This window comes from Patagioenas fasciata, chromosome Z (genome assembly GCF_037038585.1).
Source record: "Patagioenas fasciata isolate bPatFas1 chromosome Z, bPatFas1.hap1, whole genome shotgun sequence".
Lineage (NCBI taxonomy): Eukaryota > Metazoa > Chordata > Aves > Columbiformes > Columbidae > Patagioenas > Patagioenas fasciata.
In genome coordinates, this window is record NC_092560.1 from 52,985,226 (window position 1) to 52,999,592 (window position 14,367).

The window sequence follows — 14,367 nt, forward strand, 5'->3', positions numbered from 1 at the left end:
CAAAAACATCAGGAAAAGAACAAGATGCTTCTAACAGTTATTGTTTTTGTCTGAAAGAAGTTTCAATGATAAAACTAAACTGAAAATAGCAAGACTGCTGTCATCTTTTTCCTCCATTGTTAGTAAGCTTTAGGCAGTCCATTTTGTTTCTACTGAGAAATAGCAAAATATGTACTCTGCTTGCTTAAGACATTATCCCCTTGTATTTCTCTGTTATTTTTAAAGCTTGGATTTTGCTAGTTATGTAGGACTTGGATTTAGTCAACCTCTCATGCTGCTTGTATAAGTGAAGAGATAGGAAATGCCTTCTCTGAGAACTGAGTCTTTTATCTCTTTCCGCTTGAAATGGAAAGAACTTTCTGAGTGACCGAGGTGGCCAATAGTTTTTATTTGAATTCAAAAACTGTTTTCAATTATAAGTAGTTAACCTGAATACAAAGCTTAACTTAGAGAGGCTGAGGAACACTTACCCATTGTGAAGACTGACTTTTGGACCATCGGCATCTTTTTTCCCCTCTGTATTTTTTCTTTGAAACAAAGACTTACTGCTTCTGTCTGCTGTAGGATATAGAATGGAGAACAAGTTCTTCTGAGGTCTGTGCTGTGATCAGTGTACCCCTAGAAGTTTCATTATTTCAAGTTGTTCAGGTACTTGTTGTAACAGGCTGGCTTTTTTGAATCACTGCCGTTTACTTTGTGCTAAAACTGCTTTGAGTTTTCCAGTTGGACTACTTGTGCAGAGAGATTCTGTAAGGAATGTTTGTATACTGTAATTATATCCTTACAAGTTACTCTGTAAAATGAATTTATGTTGACGTGGTTTTCTATTCAAGATAACAAAAAGAAGAAACTAAAAAATGATAAAATGAATATTTTAGCTGCAGGACAGTTCAACCTCTACCTAAGAACTTTTCAGCATTTACATCAATACAGTTTGAAAGACTCTCATACAAGTTGATACAATAACCTCTGAAATACTAATGATGAGTTATTGCTTCCATTGGGAAACTGTACCAGTCCCAAGCATAAAAATGGTCATTTGAAATGTCTTTACTAAGCAGCACAGAAGTCTGCAGAACTAAATCTCAAGTAGTTCTGGCTCCCTAAATGGTAATTCCATCTTTTTTTAAAAGGTCAACTCAATTAGATTTTGGCAAGATTGAGTCTTCAGTGTCTCTTAGTATATTCATCAGGACACATTGGCTGGTAGTTTGCAAGTGTCCGTGCGCAGAACAGGTTAGTAATACATTGGTACCAGTACAAATAGATTGTCCTCATCACCGCTTACACAAAACACTCATGAGAACCGTGCAATTCTTTAAGCACTAGTGGCATGATATAATGAAGTTGTATTCCATTAAGCACTTGTATACAAGGGAGCAAAATGTCATCACCTGAGTATGGCTGCATTTCTGTGATACAACCTCATCTGCTCCGTCAACTAGTTTTGCTCTGATCAATAAGCAGTTTTCTGTGGCCTTTCACTACTGTCAGATGTCATTGAATGATGTAAATACACGTCAGAAACTAGAAACTTGACAGCTCACCTAGACTGAAGAGAGAAGTGTGGGAGTACTGCCTGGATAGAAAGAAATGACAGCTGATGTCTGCTGTGTATAAATGATTTGATATTGCTACAGACCAGATTTTTCATTTTCTGTAAGCATACAGCAAAATGACTGTGGCTTGTACAAGTCAAATAATTCAAAAAGAATGAAGAGAAAAAAAAGACTCTTTATATTACAGAACAGCACTGAACACAATGTTTTAAATGGCCCACTTACAGGTTACCTTGTCTTTTATTCTTGTCTTTTGATACTAGGTCTTGAGTCCTACTTACTGTTAAGGAAGATTAAATCAATATTGAAAATGTTCTCCTAGGTGGTGTACGATGGATAAAAAGTCTATTCACACTAGCATGTCTATTCATGCTACTCTTTTGAAACATCAGAGAACTCCTTCTATATTCATCACAGAATCAAAACATGGAGGCGTTTGGATTGATTGGTTTTTTTTTTTTAGTTATGAAGAAGATTTTAAAACTTTCAAAAATAGGGGAATAAAGAAGAAAATAGCTGTGTTTCTTAGTGGGGAATTGTAGATGAAATGTACAATACTTTCCCCATTTGACTTTTGTTATACTTTATTATTTCAATGCGGACCAACTGCCATAGGAGTTAGAACAAAGAGCAGAGAGCGTAGTACTGTTTATTATTTCATTTACAGTTACTATGTTATGGGTCTTACACTCTGCAACAGACTCTTGCTCCAGTTTTACCATAAAGAGTTTACAAGTTCCAGACCACAATTGTCTGGGAGGTTTCTGTAATAGGGGTTTGAGCTAGATAAACGTTTAAGCTGTTTGAGCAGGAACATAGTAATTGGCTTCTTGTCTTGAGGGCTGGTTGAATCCTTCCTATACAGCATAAACATCTTTACTGTATTGGCTACTGCATAAGAAGGAAAACGTGGAAGTTGTGATTTTGAAGAGAAAGTAAATATGTTAGTAAGATGAAATCAGTTTCTAAAAAATGTGTGGTTTTAGTAATCTAAAGTAACACCTGCTTGTGTATTAACAGGTAGAACTGTATTCTGGCCTACCTGTGATAGCAATCTCACTGCTACCAGGTTGCCCTCCACGCTGCTCTCCTGGCCACTGGCAAAACTGCTGAAAAGACAGGGCTGTTATCTTTGTGTGTCAGTGTGTGCATGTGTATACATGTGTGTAATGAAGCTACCTGTCTATCAGATCCAGCTGAGTCTTTCGTACCTTAATAATATTATTAAGCTTTAATGTTTGCTCTGTTACACTGAAGCATGATGTATATGAAGAAAAGCTCAAGAGCCCTCAAGTTCGGGACTACGCTTCCACTGTGACAGGCTTTGGTCAGTGCTTATGTACTGGAGCTTTGATCTTCACTGATCACTCACTGTACGGCCTGTGTATAACAGGATGTTTCAGCTGAGAGTCTTGATGTCAGAGCAGGAGTCACGATTCCTACTGATTTCTGGATTCCTCAGTTCAGGCTCTGGAATTACCATCTCCTCTACATCTCTAAGAGGTTTTTTACAGGGCGCTCAAATAATAGTTATCTGCAGCTGTAAAACTTAGGCCAGGTTTCTTGTGAGGGACATGCATCTTTGTTAAGAATAGCCAAGGAAAACCACTCTAAATTAACTGTATTCCATATTTTCTCAGACATCCAGTCTTACCTCTATGTTTCCCTTATAATTTGGTGGGGCTTGCCTTTGTGTCATATATAAGAAATGGCTCGGTGTTCATGTGTTGTTATAAATTTGTGATGAGTACAGTGGGAAGTGAAGTAGGCGATGCTAATTCATTAATTGCTACTCTGCTAACATACTTAAATGATTTACTGTGTAATGAACTATTGTGATGAAAGGGAGGCTGCTGGAAAGCTCTGTGTAGGCTGATGTTTATTTAAAAGCAGAAGATTATTTTGAGTTCATTTTCAATTTGGCTTATGAACTCACCCAGAGCCGTTATTATTGCTTTGCAAATAAGAAATGTTGTCACTCTTTCTGATATGCAAAATGACAAAAATTATTTTACAACAGTATCATTGTGTGAATAATTGTCACAAAGAGTGTTGTGAAGATGTAGCTCCTGAGTGGGACTGTTGTTGCTGACTTCATTGTGGCCAAGTTATTACCCACTTTTTTGTGGGTGAGAAAGGGAGGTGATTGACCTCTGGGGTTGAAGAAATAATTACATAGGAGGAAAATACTCTAGCTGCAGTCTTGTTTGTCTGTACTCAAACACCTTGAGAATGGTTATTGAAATTCCTTAGAAGGTAGCAAGAGGCTCTGCTGCAACTCAGTGTTTTTCTGGGCTTTAGGATGCTTTTTGGGTTTAAAGCAATCTACTATATATTTTATGCCTATTAGTTATTATTTTTTACTAAATCACCTTTATTTTACTTCAAATATTTGGTTGCTAGTACTGGCAAGTGAGATTAGATATCTCGTAGTCCAGTATAACCACTTCAAATGCTGTAGCTTCTAGAATACATTGAAAAACCCCACAATTCCACTCTTGATTTGATATTTAAAAAATTATTTCTAGAGCTATTTCTGCTGCAGTCAGGAAATACACTTACAATCCTAAGTACACTCCACAGCGGTACAAAGATTAAAACTCATTTGTGATAACAGGAAGTTGTGTTGTCTCCCCAAACATATACTGATCATAGCAATTTTCCTTACCGTTCTGGGCTTTCTCTCTGTGTGTTGTATATATTAAACACATGGCCAGGTGGGTTTTTTTGTTTGTTTTTTGGTGGTATTTTACGGATTTTGCAGTGTGTGTCACTTCAACTTCTTGTTCCTTATTAAGACTTCAGAGATACAAACCAGTAGCTCAGTAATTGCTTTCTTGAATCTGCCTTTAATAATTACATTTAGTAAAGCTGTATCGAAAATTAGAAAGGCAGAGACTAATGGAAAACTAGATTTTTCACTGAATTAGAAAGCAAGACAATCCATATATTGACAACATTTCAAGTTGAAGCAGATCAGGAAAACTGTTTTGGACTGTCTGTGCAAAGAGGCAAACACAGGCCTGATGTGCAGTGGCATCTGCATTTTATACAGGCAGAGAAACTATAAGAGATTTCATGTAAATAGGTGTCTTGAGAGGGGACAGTACAAATCTGATTTGGAAGCAAGTCACTTGAGGTTTTTTTTTTTAGACAGAGAACTTCTTTTTCTTGGCATTAACAAAAAGTCTAGAAAGTATAACTTTTCAGTCATTAAGCTACCTTGAAATGGGAGGTGGGGGAAAGAGGAAGCATGTTTTAAGTTCTTATTTTAGACTGGACCATAATCTATGGCAGAATGTTTGTTGAGGTTGGTATGATAGCACTGTGAGCAAGCTTGTATGAAGTGCATAGAAGAAAGAAGGTACTGTGTCATTGTTTACGCATTACTGGGACTTTTCATCAAAAAATTAAGGTATTTGAATTCCCATGTTAAGAACAAGCAAAACCATGAAATCTATCTTCAGACTTCTATTCCTGATATGTTAAATGTTTTAAATGCCTTTTATTACAAGCAGGCAATGTATGTATGTATGTATGTATGTATTTATTTATTTATTAAGCACAGTGTCTTCATTAATAAATGGATGCTTTATGCTTACTGATACCTTAACTTAGTAATTAAAACAACTTTAAAACATATACAGATCTTGCAAAGTAAATCAGTCATCTCACAGTTATGTATTGTTAGTTGACTATAAAAGCTTGTAGTTACAAAATTTGTATTTTAAAGCAAGTTTATTTACTGTTCTATTTCCACATGCTTCCCATTTTCATGTTGTAACTGAGCTGTTTTGTTGATGAAGATAATTTGGGTGTCTTTTTGTCTTCTGTACTGTTTTGAGGTTGGCCCTTGCTTCACTTATTCTCTTAAATAGACACCATGCTAACAAACGTTATTTTAATATCTTCAGCATTTTTGGAGACCCTTACTTTTACTTAACAGTACATGCCACTTACATGCTACACATTTAATAGTAGTTTACTTTGACTTCATAATGCTTTCTTCTGCTGCATTTTAGGACATATTTACAGAATAGGGCATGTCTTCCCTGAGTCGTCATGAGATCTGGATAGATGTGCATCAGTAGAGTACAGGTTCTGTGATTTTATGACACCATGAAAAAATTTCAATAAGCATGGAAAAACAGAGTTTTGCTTATGTAAATTTACACAGTTTATTCATTGGGTATTAAATTCATTTTACTTTAAATTTCACTTAACATAGGTTGATGATTTGAAGTTTTCCAAAGATTGAAAAGCATTGTTCTCTTACTGGAAACTTCACCTTAAATCCTAAACACATAAGACCGATTTGAAATAGTAGCTTTCATTGTGTTGTATACATGTATGAATCAGTATGTAATCTTAAGTGCATGATTAATAAATGTTGATAATCTGATAAACTTCACCATTAATCCAGCAATTCATGTGACATATGGAGAGCTCCAGTTTAGTTTTTGAACATCTGTTGAGGCAGAGTGCTATACTGTTCAGTGATAACAATGAAGGTGACACTTTCAGATCAGCAGCAATCTGAGAAATTTCTCTCTTGTTTGTAGAACCCGTAAAAGCTAATATTATCCTTCTTTGGAATGGAAGTAGAGAATACATAAGAATCCACTGCTAGAATCACAGAACCTCACCACAAAAGTGAGGCATGCTTGGGATTCCCTTCTGACTCTGTGGAATGGCTGTTCGAGCAAACCAGCGTTACTTTTAATTTAGGAAGGAGTTTTTCAATTGTGAGTAAATGTCACTGTTTGACTGGTGGCTTTTGGACCTGACTGTTTTTTTCCCACTATCTGGTGGGAATGATGAAAGACTCTTAAGAAGAGAAAAAGCTTAAAGCTAATAGAAATATCTGTTGTCTCCCATCCCACCCACCTTCTTCAAAATTTTGTAGCAGGATCTTCACAGAAACAACAGGTTCAGAATATCATTTCATAAGTCAGAATAAATCTAACTTGTCAAGGTAGTTACTCTGCAAAGCTGAAGGGCAAGTTGCTGCTCAATAATGTAGAACTGTACAAATTTGTAACAGAGCAAACATCTTCCAACTGTCTTCCCAAAAATGAGCACGTAAAACAAAGCAATGTTTTTCACCTTTTTAACTCCTCCACCTGACTTGGAAGGAACTTCCATAGGATCCTAATAGAGTCCTTTAGGTTGGCAGTGGTCCCTGGAGGTCCAGGCACCCCCACCCCTGCTCAGAGCAGGGCCAACATAGATCAGATTGCACAGTCGTGTCCTGTCATGTTTTGACTTTCTGCAGTACCTCTCTGTGCCTCTGCTCCAGTGTTTATCTAATGTAGACTTTCTGATGAAACTATTAAATAGGCCAGATTTGGCTCTGGATCTGGTGATAGTCTTATTTTTCTAGAAACACTAGGTGAGCTTTGCATGCAGTAATTTTTCATTGGTTATTTTAAAAAAATGATAGGAGATTTCATTGAGAATGATATTTTCAGTGCAAAGAAAGATCTGAGAGTAGACTCATACATTTTACAGTATTTCTATTTCTGATGGGTAGAATTTTACAAGCTATTTATTTTTTGGATTGATGGGGTGACACATCTTTAGGGAAGACTTTCTTGAAACCCAACATATTGGGTAATATGTACATAGAGCAACAACTGTCCAAAAGCATTCAAGTCCTGGTATTTTCTGAAATTATATCTATCATCTTATCACTGTAAACTACAGTAATGCTTCATATCTTTTAAGATTATTACAAATCCTATTAGTCTCTACTGTCGGAAATGTTATGTTCACTTTTACTAGGGTGTTACACTTGAATAGAGAATTAATGGTCAAGATCTTACGAAACTGGCATATAATACAGAAATAAGAAAATGTCACCCTTTTAACACTAGCAGTTTTTTCCCTACACATTATAATGAATTGGTTTACTCTGTTTTCTGTGGTCTTAAAGAATAGTTAGAGGAGTTTGTTTTACTTAAAAATCCTTCACTGGTTTCATTCAGTATTTGTTAGTAACTGCAGTGATTAAGAAGTTCTGAGGAAGGATAACTTTTTTCCTTTTATGTATTTCAAGAATACCTGAAGTATGAATACTATTTGGTGATTTTTCAGTTATGTAGTGTTGACATATGCAAAGAACGCTGGCTATAAGAAAATTCTTCAGTGGTTCATGGTTTTGCAGGTTATTGTCTTTTTTGAGACTTTTATTCTCTCATGAGGTAGAGGAGCAAAGACATATTTTTTGACTAAGAGCCTCTTTCCTCCAGTAGGAAAATCAATACTGCATTTTGTGGAATAGCTTTTCTATTTCCTCCTCCAGCTACTTAATATACCGTGGAAGGAGAAGCTGAGAAATGCTGGATCTGCGTGTAGAACAACAGTGATCTCTGCAACAATACAACTTCTTATGTTAAATGAGCTAGATACCAGCACCACCAGTGCATGGAGGAGCTGACTATGGCAGATGTTTGGGCTTGCGTGTGCACTCGCCAGGTTTAGTGGTGAGTTTTTTTGATTCCCCTCCTCCCCCCATTTTATGTGCAGTCCTTATTAGAAAGCCGTTCTTGACAAAATCAGGAGGAAACAAGTGTCAGTGTTATTTTTTCATGTCCTAAAATAGGGGCCTGTACATCTCTGCCCTGCATCCACTGTGTCTCAGAGGGCTTGGGTTTTTAACCTTTGGCCTCTGACTTATGCCCAAGTGGGGTGTTCTAAGTAGGTTTTTCTAGGAAAAAGCATAAAATAAGTTGTTCAGCATTGCACAAGTTCTTCGATTTTAGATCTAAACGTTACAAAGTGACAGTGTTGTGATGACGTGCCTTAATCTGAAGGCCATACTTTCCATGTATATGGTTTTCCTGCCTTTTAAAATGTGTTTTGGTTTTGTCTTTTGTTTGTTTGTTTGGTTTGATTTTTTGTTTGCTTGTTTGTTTGTTTGTTTGTTTGCGGGTTTTTTTAGTTCTTAAATGGAAAGAGCCCCTAAGAACGTTGTCCCTTGCTCATTTGTTCCCATGACACTGTCAGTCCTGTATGCTGATCTGAGCAGACCAAGTGAGGAAAAGTAGTGTGTGCCTGGTGGCTGCAAGCATTTGCAGGGATACTGGGTTGCATTGTGTGGAAAGGTTAAATGAAAATACGAGTACTTAAATTCACAACCCTTGTTTCTTAATGGTTTTCCCTTTTCCTGCTTTTTAAACTTGAGCAGGCAACTGAGAATGAAGGGAAGGGGATATATAATTTGAATAGGTATTGCCCCAGCTCTATGACCTGTGGACATGGAGCTTTTAGGTTCCTAGTATAGACCTCTGGACTAAGAGGTGCCTGAGTTTTTATCATCCAGCTGCCTCACCAGCAGTGGACAGAGGGGGAAGTATACCGTGTGTTAGCAATGGGTTTTCACAGCAAGCAGATGCAGTGACATACATTTCTGATTCATACATTATGAAATTGGTTGTTGACCTCAAGGTTACAGGAGCTGGAGTATTTCAGGCTAAAAGCCCCTTCTCCTGCTCTTCCTTGGCCTGCTTATTTTAATGGTAACATGGTATGGTCTTTTCAGGTGGTGTTCCCCTGTGCCAAAGTGTAGATTCCTGTCCAGCATCTCTTTCTCACCAAAACTTAGAAGCATTCTCCGACCTTTTTTCTGCTTCTTAACATCATAGAAGTTCCTGAACTGTAGAAAAGGATTCTCTAGGCCTGAAATTTGCCCTGACTTTGTGGAGATGCTATAAACTTTCAGCCTGAATGGACACGTTGTGAAAATAACAGACCACCAGCAGTGCTGATACCATTGGAACCTCTATATTGTGCACATAGTCTGTGCAAAGTTTTGTTAGGAGTCAGGTTTTTTTCCAGAAGTTTATGGGTTAGCCAGATTTGCCTCCCAGCTGTCTTTCTGGTCTTCATGTCCATATCTTGGGGGTATTTGTATGAAATGGTTTGGGTTTCGTTTTGGGTTGGGTTTTGAGTTTTTGATTGGGTTTTTTGGCATGGGTAAAGTAAAATGTATTTTTCTTTAAGTATGTATTTGGACTGTCTCAGCTGTAACTTTCTGAAAATATTTTCTGAATCACATGCCTAGTATGGAAAATCTAAGCCCAAAAATTAAAGACTGGCAAAACTGTAAGTAACTCAGAACAGTCTTGCAATGGAAAATATTAGATTCTTCTAATTGCTCCTAGCACTGCCATTAAGGCCTAGAATATATTTTATTAAATTAACCGCATCTCAGGGCCTCCTGAAATGTTATTGAGAATTAAAATTAGCAGTAGGGTGTGTGAGCTGCAGCACGAAAAAGGAAGGTGCAAGGTGAATGTCCCTTCTATACCGCTTCAGTTTTTGTACCTGTGAAAAACATATATGGATGAAACAAAAAGTAAGTAGGGACGAAGTATGGGAAAATGAGCAGTTGCTTGCTGAGGCAGTTGGGAGATAAGATGACACCTCATACACACATAGGGTAAAGTAAGTTGCATTTTATCTGCCTTGTAAATAGAGAAGTTGCACTTTCTGTAAATATGTAGAATCAACTTTTACTGCAACTGAGAACTTAAAGTAAGCTAAGCAATGTTTGCATTCCTTCTGCAGGGAGGCGATGGAGACTCACAACAACAGAGCCTTTATAACAAAAAATATTTGAAGAAGTTATATATGGCAGTGTTTTGCGTGAATGGAAATGGCAAAAAAATTTCTATTGAGTACAAAAAGTGAGAATTGGGAAAGTCACTGAGGTCTGCATAGTGGAGTGAAGTTTTCACTAAGTTCATAATAAGGCAAAAATAAAATTTGAAACCTTAGAATTAGAGGAGTGACAGTATCGCATTGTGTTTGTGATCACTTCTTATTGTTATCTGTCCTTATTTTTTTTTCTTGATAGTACTTTTGAATTTGTCCAACTGAATTTAGGGGTTTAAGTCCTTATGGATTTCATCAGGGATCTTGGTTGGTATCTGCAGGTGATGAACGTGCAGAGTTTTCAAGTACAGTAAATGAAGATTTCTTTTACACCCAAGAACCAGGACATAAAAATGTGACTCTCAAATTTCAGTTAAAAATTAGTATATAAATACTATTTCCTCATAGTGCTGTGTTTAGGAATCTACTAGCTTTTATTACTGAATTGCTCAAGCCAGATGAGCTCTTCAGTAGTCTGTGCTTGGCTGTGTCTTTAGTATTTTTTTCTTTGAGGAGAAGGTAGTCACAGATTTTTACACCTGTGAATTATGCTTTCTGACTCTGATACTTCTAGTTAACACACAGAGAGATTGGCATATTGTGTTATCTTCATTTCAAGCAACACTCATCAATTAAACACTTAGCACAATTTTCAATCATCCATTGCCTGTCACTTTGTTTGCAGCATGGAGGGTTTTATATCCATGTTTGCAGAATCAGAATAATTTTATAATTTATTTAAAATCTTTCTGAAATGTGTTGGATAAATAGTGCTTTATCTGGCTGAATACATGTGCAGGCATGTAATTACTCAGTTTGCCTCACTATCTTCCAAGTGATTGAGAGACCAGTTGCAAATTTACATAATTCTCACTGAATCAATTTTCATTGTCTTTGAAATGATAAATATTTAATTGTACAACCAGTGTTGTCTGGTAGGTTATTCAATCTTGTATTGCAAAATTGCTAATAGGATACCTTAATTACATATATCATCCTGCATATTGGTTTATATTAGTATTTCTACTGATTTTGAACCTATAAACTAAGAAACTTAAAAACTTAAATCTTCGTTTAGGCACAATATTTTATTATTTTGGGGTACTGTTTTGGATAGCTGCTCGTTCAGTTCCTTCAGTAGTTGAGCTGAGTTTGTGGCTTCCATTCTCTCCACCTTTTTGACACATGAAGAATCATCTGGTTTTCTCTAGTTGGATGTATCAATAACTGCATCCTGGTAACCTGCTTCAGGTCTTGTTTCAGTCACAACAGGTTTAGTCCAGCAGGAAATGAAACTGGTTTATAGCTCTTTGAGCTTATTTCTTTGTCCCATTTTGAATTACCATTCCAAAGACATTAACCTGATGGGAACATTTGGTGAGCAGGATGGCATTCTCTGATAAATTTATACAATGACTGTTACTTGCAGAAATGAGTGGTGATGTTTGAAATAGTGCTGATAGTTGCATGTAAGAGTAAGGCAGATGGCAGGCAATAGCAGAGGTAATTATGTTTGCATCTTGGAAGGCAAACCAATGCTGGTTTAGTGAAAGTTTCAATGGATTAAGTCCTTGAAAAAAAAGTGCCTGAGAATGTTGCATCCATCCTGATTGCTCATCTTCGTTATTAACAGAATAGTATTTGAATCCTCTGTTGTGGGCTTGAAGACAGACTAATCTCAGTATTTAAATGTAATATGTGAAGGAGCTTTGCTGTTCTGAACAGACATTTAGAAAAGCAACCTTCTTTGACTACTGCTTTTGAAAAATTATTTGGGTGAACTACTTATGTTTACAGGTAAAGGGGAGCAGAGACTTAATTGTTTTGCTGCAGAAACCCTAATAAAAAAAGGTGCTAGGTGGATATACAGTATTTCTTTCCTCTGGTATTTACCATTAAGAGTGTGGAGCTGATTTTTCATAGCTTGTGTGTACTGTAAATTGACTAAATAATGTTGTGTTTCCTGTTCATGTGTGTTTATTAGCCACTAGCAGAGGAAAAGGCTAAATTCATCCAGTATGAGACAGTGTAATGGCAGCTTCTTTGAACTCTAATGCTCATCACCTCACTGTGTGTATATTTTTTTTAGTATGTCCTTTGACACCGTTTGGCTGTTTTGGTTTGTAAACAAAATATCTGTGGTTTGGAGGTCTTAGGTGATCTGGGTGTTCTCCAGACTGTAAATACAAGTGTAAGCAAAGTAACACAGACTTAATGTTTCTAGAAAAAACTTGTGCTTAGCTTCTTGTATAAAGAAGTTTCTTGCAGTTAGTTGGCTGCAATATGGGCACATTTTCATTTTGATTAGGAGTTGCGTTCTGCCTTGAGAAGTTAGAGGATTTTTTATAGTTTCTTCATATAAAATAGCAAAGGATTTTGTGACAAAGTAGAAGAGTGCTTATATTTCATCCAACTTAGAATTCATCTGTTTCATGTAAATATGCTTTTGCCATCGGTTATTTTTTGCAGTATTCAAGTATTTTATCCCAATGTACTGCTTCTATTGGAAAGTTCATATTTTCCATTAAAATACTCGTGGTGGTTCTATTACTGTTACTTGAACAATTACTATTGTAATTGGTTGTCCTGTTATTTCTGGTAAGAGACACTGAGATAATCCAGATAGACAAATAGAGCAGAGCAGGCTATTTTTTTTTTTTGTCTGTGTAGCTGTAGGCATTAAGATGTGTTATGAACTTTTCCTTTTTCAGTAAAAGATCAACACATTTTTCAATAAGTTTGCTTGTAAGGAAGTTAGCCAAATAGGTGACCACAGTGACAATGGGATTTTAAAAGGATGTCATCTGTGTAACAGTTGTGCTCTTCAGGGCTAATAAAGAAAAATATCAGAAGCAAGTCAGATCTTGCAGCTTCTTGGTTCGGTTACAAATTAGATTTCCATAGTCAGTGTTTCACTGGCAAGGGAGAAGCTTTTTAGCTTGGAAAGTCAAGTAAGTTATTTTTCAGGAAACGACAGTGAAGTTCCTATGGGATTTTATGAACCATGTGTTTGGAAAAGATTGGTTTAAGGAGAGTTGAAAAAAATCAAAAAACTAGTTACTCTTATATGTCAGCTGCTCTTTCATTCAACAGTGACAGCTCTGTGGAAGCCTCTCTTGAGCTTCCCATGTTGTAGGAATTACAAAACTGTCTGACTGGGTTGCAGTTCAAATTGCTTTACTACCTCTTCATCTAAATCCTAAGAAATAAGGCATATGCTTCTCAAAGGCCATCTTCAGAAACAATACTGTCTAGTCCTACGCATGACTTTTGCACACAATTCCTACCAACACTATGCCATTTTATGAGTGGAGGAGGCACACACTGCAAAAAAGTGTAGGAGGGGGAATACCCTTAATTATAATAATTATCAATGTATTAATTATATTGGTGGGAAAGACAAACTGTGTGACTGTGGTTTAACCCCAGCGACCAGCTAAGCCGCTGCAGCTGCTCACTCATTGCCTCTGTGGTGTGATGGGGGAGAGAATCAGAAGAGTGAAACTGGGAAAACTCATGGGTTGAGATACAGACAGTATGATAGGTAAAGCTAAAGCTCTACATGCAAGCAGAGCAAAACAGCAGATTCACTCACCACTTCCCATGGGCAGGCAGGTGTTCAGCTGTCTCCAGGAAAGCCAGGCTTCATCACATGTAACAGTTACTTGGGAAGACAAACACCACCACTCCAGACACACCCCCTTGCTTCTTCTTTCCCCAATTTTATATACTGAGCATGATGCCATATGGTATGGAATATCCCTTTGGTCAGTTGAGATCAGCTGTCCCAGCTGTGTCCCCTCCCAGCTTCTTGTGCACCCCCAACCTGATCACTGGTAGAGTGGTGTAAGGAGCCAAAAAAACCTTGACTTTGTTCAAGCACTGCTCAGACGTAAGCTAAAACATGCCTGTGTTATGACACTGTTTCCAGCACAAATCCAAAAAATAGCTCCATATAGCCACTATGAAGAAAATTAACTCTATCGCAGACAAAACCAGGACATGCATGCTGAAAGGTTCTTGAGTAGACTGTAGTCTGGTTTACATAGGTACTGGTACCACTAACACTGGTAAATGTTAGTGAAGAGACAGATTTTTCAGTAAATAAATGGCTGAAGGTTACAAAAAGTTATTAAGGAGACGAAGAAGG

At 37.0% G+C, this 14,367-nt stretch overlaps 1 protein-coding gene across 4 annotated transcripts in view; it reads left to right on the forward strand.

The window, feature by feature from the left end:
• SNX24 (sorting nexin 24) overlaps window positions 1-14,367 on the forward strand; it is a 93,408-nt gene that overhangs the window by 25,738 nt on the left and 53,303 nt on the right. Inside the window, exon 2 of one of the 4 annotated variants that reach the window (XM_071802169.1) lies at window positions 7,864-8,044. The exons of the other annotated variants lie outside the window; for them this stretch is intronic. The gene's annotated coding sequence lies outside the window, so the exon portion shown is untranslated. The remainder of the gene's footprint in view (window positions 1-7,863; window positions 8,045-14,367) is intronic. 4 annotated transcript variants of the gene reach the window in all.